The 9,260-nt window shown below is 42.5% G+C and overlaps 1 pseudogene; it reads right to left on the minus strand.

Moving 5' to 3' along the window:
- Positions 1-2,820: 2,820 nt before the first annotated feature.
- On the minus strand, positions 2,821-3,523 carry LOC109941740 (uncharacterized; annotated as a pseudogene).
- Between the last annotated feature and the right edge of the window lie 5,737 nt (positions 3,524-9,260).

The raw sequence follows: 9,260 nt of genomic DNA on the forward strand, positions 1-9,260 counted from the left end.
TTAAGTTTCATAACATTCAACTACAACGTCACTCTTTGAGCTATATTCCTTACTTTTTCCTTTGTTTTTGCTTCAAAAGTGAACCATTAGTTCATCTAATCATTGATGACTTACTTCATGTAAAGAATCCACTTTTTTTATTATTTATTGGTTTATATGGTTTAAATGACTTTTAGGACCGAAAATAAATAAATAAATACCAAATAGTGTCAAAAAATAGTGAAACTTGGCGGGGAGTCATAATTTGGACCTAGTTGCTTGAGATAAAAAGACCATGAGGTTTTGCAAAAGTGTAATAATAGGTGTTTCACAAATGGACAGGTCTCTCCTTAAGTTTCATAACATTCAACTACAATGTCACTCTTTGAGCTATATTCCTTACTTTTTCCTTTGTTTTTGCTTCAAAAGTGAACCATTAGTTCATCTAATCATTGATGACTTACTTCATGTAAAGAATCCACTTTTTTTTATTATTTATTGGTTTATATGGTTTAAATGACTTTTAGGACCGAAAATAAATAAATAAATACCAAATAGTGTCAAAAAATAGTGAAACTTGGCGGGGAGTCATAATTTGGACCTAGTTGCTTGAGATAAAAAGACCATGAGGTTTTGCAAAAGTGTAATAATAGGTGCTTCACAAATGGACACGTCTCTCCCTTAGTTTCATAACATTCAACTACAACGTCACTCTTTGAGCTATATTCCTTACTTTTTCCTTTGTTTTTGCTTCAAAAGTGAACCATTAGTTCATCTAATCATTGATGACTTACTTCATGTAAAGAATCCACTTTTTTTTATTATTTATTGGTTTATATGGTTTAAATGACTTTTAGGACCGAAAATAAATAAATAAATACCAAATAGTGTCAAAAAATAGTGAAACTTGGCGGGGAGTCATAATTTGGACCTAGTTGCTTGAGATAAAAAGACCATGAGGTTTTGCAAAAGTGTAATAATAGGTGTTTCACAAATGGACAGGTCTCTCCGTAAGTTTCATAACATTCAACTACAACGTCACTCTTTGAGCTATATTCCTTACTTTTTCCTTTGTTTTTGCTTCAAAAGTGAACCATTAGTTCATCTAATCATTGATGACTTACTTCATGTAAAGAATCCACTTTTTTTTTATTATTTATTGGTTTATATGGTTTAAATGACTTTTAGGACCGAAAATAAATAAATAAATTAGCTGCAAGGTGACGCATGCATTCCCTATGCTCCACTCCAGGGAACACCTCCTCAACTGCAGTTTCTAGACCCTTACATGCATCTGTGTGTATCACCAATCCATGTGGAATACCTATAACCACTCGCAAATTCTGTAGAAACCATTTCCAGCTCTCTTCTGATTCAGCCTCTAGCACCCCATATGCAACTGGAAAGAGCCAATTGTGTGCATCAATGGCACAAGCAGCTACTAATTGTCCTCTAAATCTTCCATTCAAAGCAGTTGCATCCACTGCTAAATATGGTCTACAACCATCTAAAAAGCCCTTCCAACAAGCCTTAAATGAAACAAAAACCCTTCTAAAGCATTCCTTCTCCATAATCATCTTCCTCACTTTGTACTGCACACTGTGCTTGTCAATCTCTACAACACTTCCTGGACATGCTTTCTCCACTTCGGCTTTGAAAGTGTACATCAACTTAAAACTATCCTTCCATGGACCATAAATCTTGTCTAGAGCCATTTCCTTACCATAAAACACTCTCATGTAAGGCACCTTCATTCCATACTTCTCATGTATCTTCTTTATCAATGCAGTTGGACCAATACATGGGTTGTCTCTCACCCAATCCAACATTACATCAGCGCACCACCTGCTCTTAGCTATCTTCAAAGTCTCTTTTCTTTCAACACTTGGACATGTGTGAGGAAAAGGGTTCACTTTGACCTGAATGAGTGTGCTATCTCGCATCTTTGAGGCATGCATCCTCCATCTACACCTTTCATATGTGCAGTGCACTCTCAACCTACTTGGCTCACTTTTATCAATTTCAAAGTCATATTCACCCTTAATGCAATAAGTAGCGAGTGCATTTCGACAATCAACCATCGATGGAAATATGGTGCCTTCTGCTAGGGAAGGATTGTCCTTGTCATAATCGATCACTGGTCTGTCCTCATCATCTTCATGCCCAGACATCCCCATGTCAATGTTCTCCTCTTCCTCTTCTTGGTCAGTGTCCACAAATTGTGCAGGTCTGTTATCTAGTAATAATGTTGGATGGCTTTTAACCAAATCTGGATACAACCTCTCATCCTCATTATCATAAACAACCTCATCAGGTACATCATAGTCCAGTGTCAACACTGGATGGCTTTGGCTACAAGATGGTTGAGAGCGTATTGACTGATTAGCCCTTCCTCCAATAACCACATCATTTTGGACAACAACAGACCTTTCTCCAAGATGCATAGCAAACATCAGAGATAAATCCAAATCACTCTTAATTTTCATAGATTTATTCTCAAACTTGTCAAAGTAACTGAATTGTACCTCATCATCAACATTCCAAGCATGCTGATCACATATAGCCTTGCTAAACTGTTCCAAAGTCCAGGTAACATCAACACCCACGTGAAATTCATAACAACCAACATATGCTTTTTTACCACTGTCATCCAACCTTCTGCTTGTTTTTCTTCTCACATTCAACACAAAAGATGTATTTAAATCCATCCTAGTTGACAACAAAATTATTCTAGTTGTTAAACTAGCACCAACATCAAGTAACAGGGGGTCTGAAATTGCTACATACCTCTAGCAGCGAGCAGGGCGCCGCCGAGGATGGCCACGACCGAGCGTCGTCTTCTCACGGCCGGGCGTTGTCCCTGGCAGTGGGAGTGTTGAAGCCGAGATCCGCCTGGCAATGGGCGTTGTCCCTGGCAGTGGGCGTTGTCCCGCGTAGAAGCCGCCCGCCGGAGCACACCGCGGAGGCCGAGATCCGCCCGCCAGAGCGCCCGCGGAGGCCGAGATCCGCCTGCCGTGCGGCCCGGGCGAACGGGTACTGCGGCTGCGGGGCGCGTCGTCGAGGAGCTCGCCAGGGACCTGCCCGCGCACGCCTAGGATCTGCCCGCGCACGTCTGGGACCCGCGCCGTGCCATGCCGCCTGGACACCCTTGCCGTGCCGCGCGCCGGAGAAGGGCACGTCCCCGCCGCACGCCGGTGAAGGCCGCTGGGGCTGCCGCAAGCCGGAGAAGGGAGTGGTGGAGGGCGATGGACGGGCCGCTGCCAGCGAACGTGCTCGCGTGCGATTCAATTTGGGAAGAGAAGCAGGGGAAAGGGGAAAGGGGAGCGGGTCCCACTTGTAAGGTGGTAGGTCCACCTGTAAGAGCCTTTGACGGGAGAATATACCGCCGTGAGGTGATTTCTGAGCAAAGTGTGGAGGTGGGAGGGGAAAACTGATTAGAGAATTTGGGCGGGGGTAGATTTGAGCAGCGCGTCCAGACTAGTGGGCGAAATGTAAATGTCCCAAAAAAAAACAGTTTTAACCACTTAGGATAGAGTGGCTCCATGCCAGGAACGACTCCGTCCAGGAGATTTTAAAGAGTTGGGTCGTTTGACATCTAAGCAGAATATTTTTTTGAGAACTACTCTGTTCTGTATGGAATCAATACAAACAACAATAAATTAGAAGTAGAACGGTTTCATCCCGCCACACTTCAGAACCAAACCCTACCTAACTCACCACCAACCACTACAACTTTATATATTTCGTAACCAAGAATATTGAAACTATGTAGAGCATGTTGATTTATGTATCTGATATTTTGTTTTAACTTGCAAGTAGGGGTGATAATGGATCATGATCCAAATGTTTTTTCACAAATATGGATTGTTAAGATAATCCGCAATGCGAGAGAATTTCAGGGGAACAATCTCCTCCAATGCCCTCGGTTAACCGAACAAATTCTTATTCTTGTCCTTGAGCTTGTCTTCCTAATCATCTTGAGGTCCAATCAACCGTCAGTTTTGATCACCTTTTCCGTGTTTGGTCCTTCACCCACCCCCCCACCCCACCCCATCAGCATCCTCCTGCCATTGAGCCAAACGCTAGCCTTTTTTCGGACTACGCGAGAGGTCGTGTGCCATTTTATTATTAAGACAAATACAAAAAGAAAGGCGTTAATTTCTCCTAGCACACAAAACCCCGACCAATCCATACTCCTGGCAGAAGAAGATTTGTTAGATCCCAAAACGGCCAGCCCTGGTTTAACCAGAACAAAACTACTATGCAATTAAGCTTTTCATATGAGTACCGTGTAATCGTCTAATAGAACTAGTAAAAATCATAAAAAGAATACTTTAAAATTATAAATATACTTTATTATTTACTCTACCACTATATTATATTTCAAGTTCTATACGTTTAGAGATAAAAAAAAGAAAAAACATTAAAAAATTTCTATTTTTATATCTCTTAACATAGGATGAATTTTAAAATTTGATATATTTATAATATATATATATATATTTGAAATTTTCTAATGAACTTTCGTAGTGTAATTGCACGGCGATTATACAAAATTTGATTACACAACAATTAGGTAGAAAACCTTTCACCAGAGCCCATAAAGGATGACACCTTCGAACCACATATCTGAATCAGAAGCTTTGGACCGGTTTCCCGACAATGAATAACAAGCCGAAAAAGGACGGGGAGATGAAGCTTGTCCAGGATCGGGCCACCATCAAATGTAACGGCAAGTGTTGATCACTCGTTTTTTATTTCTAAAGAGTATAAAAAACAAGGCAACACAAGTTATTACATTAGAAGCTTCTCTTTTCAATTAACTCTTCTTCGAAGGTTAATTCAAAAGAGAAGACAAATGATATGAAGATATATGAATGATAATAACATGTAAAGCGCAAGGAGTAAGATGTTTTACTCATATGAATATGTGAGCGCATTGTTTCGTTTCTTGCAATATATGAAATGATTACAGGTATATCTTCGGCTTCGAGCACGAAGGTATCTTCGAAGGCTAAGCGAATAAATGCTCTGGGCTCCAGGTAGTGCCCTAATGCATGGCACTATTCTCTATTTATAGTCGAGGGTTACAACTTTATATAAAATTACAAACATATCCTCAAACCCTATACATGGCTACTACAAACATTATGTGGGCAATATTGTGTTTCTCCATCTATATATATTGTAGATCAAGTCTTCCACAACCTTTATCTTCGTCTGCACTTCGTAAGCCATAACGCATTTGTAAGGAAAATGGACCCCGGGCCTTTTGGCTAATTGAGTTTTGGTGTTTGATGAACAACACAATCCGTGAACTAATAAGGTTTCTAGTGTCTGTGTTTGTAGTTCACAGGATGCGAAGAGGATTGGACCAAGGCAATGAGGATGCAACACCTCAAATGAAGACATAAAAAGATGCATAGAAGTCCAAGACTCAAGAACAAAAGAAGCCCACAGAAATCAGCAAAGAAACCTGAGAAGAGGGCTGTCAGCCAGCGCCTGGTGGCGCACCGGACAGTGCACAGCACCTGTCCGGTGTGCACCGGACTGTCCGGTGGGACAACCGGACGGTCTGCGCAGAGAGGCCGCAGGTAGGCGCTCTCGGGCTGTAGCACCGGACTGTCCGGTGTGCACCGGACTGTCCGGTGTGCCAACGGGCAGACGGCAACGGTCGAATCCAACGGTCGGATCCAACGGTCGACTGCTACAGACGCCAACGGTCGGCTGACATAGGCGCACCGGACATCTACTGTTCAGTGTCCGGTGGTGCACCGGACTGTCCGGTGCACCCGACGACAGAAAGCTGCTGCTTTCTGTCCAACGGCTAGTTGAGGGTGTGGAGGCTATAAATAACACCCCAACCGGCCATTCTCAAGTGTGAGAGCCCAAGCAACATTCCAATACACATAGTGCATATTTCCAAGTGCTCAAACACCCAAGTGCTTAATAGAATCACTCGGTGATTAGCATAGGTGCTTTGCGAAGTGCTTAGGTTAGTTAGACCGCTTTAGCGCTTGCTCTAGGTGAACCCTAGTTAGTTGAGTGAGTTTAGATAAACCTCACAACCCCTCGGCTCTTGCGCGAGCCGTTGTAATTGTACCGAGTGGGGCGAGAGTCTTGCGAGACCGTGACAACCGTGTTTGTGTCACGGCCGCCACCGTGTACCGGAGGGAACGAGGCCCGCGGCGTTTCGGCCGGAAGCTCGATAGTGGAGACGGCGGGGAGCGTCCGAGAGGAGCCGGAAGCGGAGCACCACTTGCGCGTGGAGAAGGCCCGCGGCTCTCTACGGAGTTACTCGACCGAGGTGCTTGGCCCTCGCGTGGGCTTCCCTTTGCGTAGGGGCACCAACGAGGATTAGTCGGGACCTTGCGCGGTTCCGGATACCTCGGTAAAAATACCGGCGTCATCCACGAGAGTTTGCTTCTCTACTTAGCTCTTTACACTCCGCATTTATATTAAGCATTTAAGTTTCAATCTTGTTGTCATACTTATTTAGTGTAGATTGAAACTTAGCCTTTGCGGTAGAGATAGCAACACTTAGACAAAACCTAGTTTGCACATTCTAGTTTTGTTTCTTGCATAGGTTTTGCTCTAGGGATTTAATTGTGGCCTAGTTTAGTAAAAGTTTAAGAAGTCCTAATTCACCCCCCCCTCTTAGGCGTCACCCGTTTCCTTCAATTGGTATCGGAGACCGGTTTGGCTCATTTGAAACGCTTTAGCTTCACCGCTAAAAAGAGCCGACGCTTTTTAGAGGAAGGGATGGATACCCACAGGCCACCACACTTCGACGGCACTAACTTCCCATATTATAGTGCTAGAACGGCTTGTTACCTAGAGGCCGTTGATCTAGGTGTTTGGAGAGTCACTCGTGACGGGATGAAACCCCTCAAGAATCCCGAGAAACCCACCACGAGTGAGGAAAAAGAAATCCATTTAAATGCTAGAGCCAAAAATTGCTTGTATGAATCTCTTAGCATGGATATTTTCAATCAAGTATTTACTCTGAAAACTGCTAATGAGATTTGGCTAAAATTGCATGAGCTCCATGACGGCACATCCAATGTCCGTGAGCAAAAACATTGCCTAGTATTAAATGAGTATAATTCTTTTGCTATGAAAGATGATGAGCTTGTTAGAGACATGTATTCTCGTTTGAATCTAATAATCAATGAGCTCAACTCTATTGGCATTAATAAGCTAGGTGATGCGGACATTGTGAGGAAGATTATCTCCCTGCTACCACAACAAAAATATGGGAGCATCATCACCATCCTTCACAACATGGAGGACTTGAGCAACATGACCCCGACCATTGTGATTGGGAAAATCGCGGCCTTTGAGATGTCGCGAAAAATGAGTCGGGGAGAGGAGCCAACTTCCTCAAAGCCATATGCTTTTGCATGTGATGAAAGGAAGGGCAAAAAGAAGGCTCCCACTCCAAGTTCCTCAAGCGAAGAAGAGGAAGAAGAAGAAGAAAGTGATGATGATGAAGATAATCAACCATGCACATCATCCTCCGAGGACGAAGAAACAATCCGACGCGTCGGAAAGGTAATGAGGATGATCCGCAAGATTAATCTAATGGGTGTGCCCCTGCAGGTCGAGGATCTTCTCTTTAACATTGACAGGAAAAAGCAAAGGAAGAGAGGATGCTTCGCATGTGGGGAGAAGGGCCACTTCAGGGACAACTGTCCAAATATGGCCAAACCCAAAAAGGAGAGGAGCAAAGGCAAGGCGCTCACAAGTGTTAGAACTTGGGATGACTCTTCAAGTGAAGATGAATCTCCAAGGACGCGCAGCCACCGGTCCTCGTCACGATCATCACGGACATCACACAAATGCCTTATGGCAAGAGGTAACAAAAGCATTCCATCCTCTAGTGATGAAAGTAGTAGTGATGATGAAGGTGAGGGAAAGGCCTCTCTAGATGAGCTTGCAGAAGCCGTAGAATTTTTTCAGGATGTTTGCACTAAGCAAAAAGCTCAACTTAAAAATTTGAAAAATAAGTTGGTTAGCTCTCAAAATGATTACAAAGGTTTGCTAGAAAAATTTGAAACTTTTGCAAACTTAAATAGTGAGCTATCAACTAAAATTGAGCTGTTAGAATCTAGTGCTCCATCCACTGCTACCGATGATAGCCTTATTAAAAAGAATGAAAAACTTAAGGCTAAGTTAGCTAGCTCCCAAGAAGCTATTGAAAATTTGCTAGAGAAAATGGAAATTCTTAGCATACACAATAATGAGCTAACTACTAAGCTAGAAAGCATTGGTAGCACCCCAGCAGCATCTTTAGTTAAAATATCTGAAATAATTAAGAAAGATGCTTCTACTTCCTGCTTTGATTTAATTGATGATTCTAACACCTGCAACCAAGTCGCTGTTGAGAATATTGTTATAGAGACATGTACGGATGAGGTTGCAAAGGAAAATGAACAATTAAAGCAAGAAGTGGCTCGCCTTGGCAAGGCTTTGTATGACAAGAAAGGCAAAGCCAAACAAATCCAACCTCCACAGGATAACACCACTGCGGGAGTGAACAAGCCTATGGAGGGAGAAACTGTGATTTGTAGGCTATGCCACAAGGAAGGCCACAAGTCTTTCCAATGCAAGGCGATGACCGGGGATAAACAAAGGCAAAAGCTCAAGCAAAAGCCATCAAGCAAAATCTCCAGCACCTACATCAAAAAGGTGAACAAAAAGGACGCTACACCATATTTGATCAAGAAGAAAAAGAATGGAAAGGTGATAGCAATCAAGGCCAACAAGCAAGCCAACAAAGGAAAGGGGGCCAAACGCATCTGGGTGCCAAAAGAGATAATTTCAACCATGAAAAGCACCAAGAAGGTTTGGATCCCGAAAGGGAAGTGAGTGAACCAAAGGTCATCGGGAAATTTGGAGACTTGGCAAATTTGGGATGTATATCATGGGATACATCATATTGGATCAAGTTAATTGCCAAGTGGGTTAGTGAAAATTTTAGACCCAAATTTCCCACCCATGACTAAGGTAACTAGTTTTATTGTATTCCTCGTTTTTAGATATGCGTATCTATTTATATTTTATCTAGTTTACCTTTCTTGCCTAGTATTACATTTGTTATGTACTTTTGTTCAAAATCATGCATACTAGGTAAATCATATGGTAGGATTGCTTGCTTTTAATTCATATACTTAAGCAAACCCACATGGCTTAAAATGTTTACTTAAGCACGGCACATAGCTTTTATATCACTCCATAATAAATGATGCATAATTTGAAAATTTTTGATCCCTACAAGT

Source organism: Zea mays, chromosome 8 (genome assembly GCF_902167145.1).
Source record: "Zea mays cultivar B73 chromosome 8, Zm-B73-REFERENCE-NAM-5.0, whole genome shotgun sequence".
In the NCBI taxonomy this organism is placed as follows: Eukaryota; Viridiplantae; Streptophyta; class Magnoliopsida; order Poales; family Poaceae; genus Zea; species Zea mays.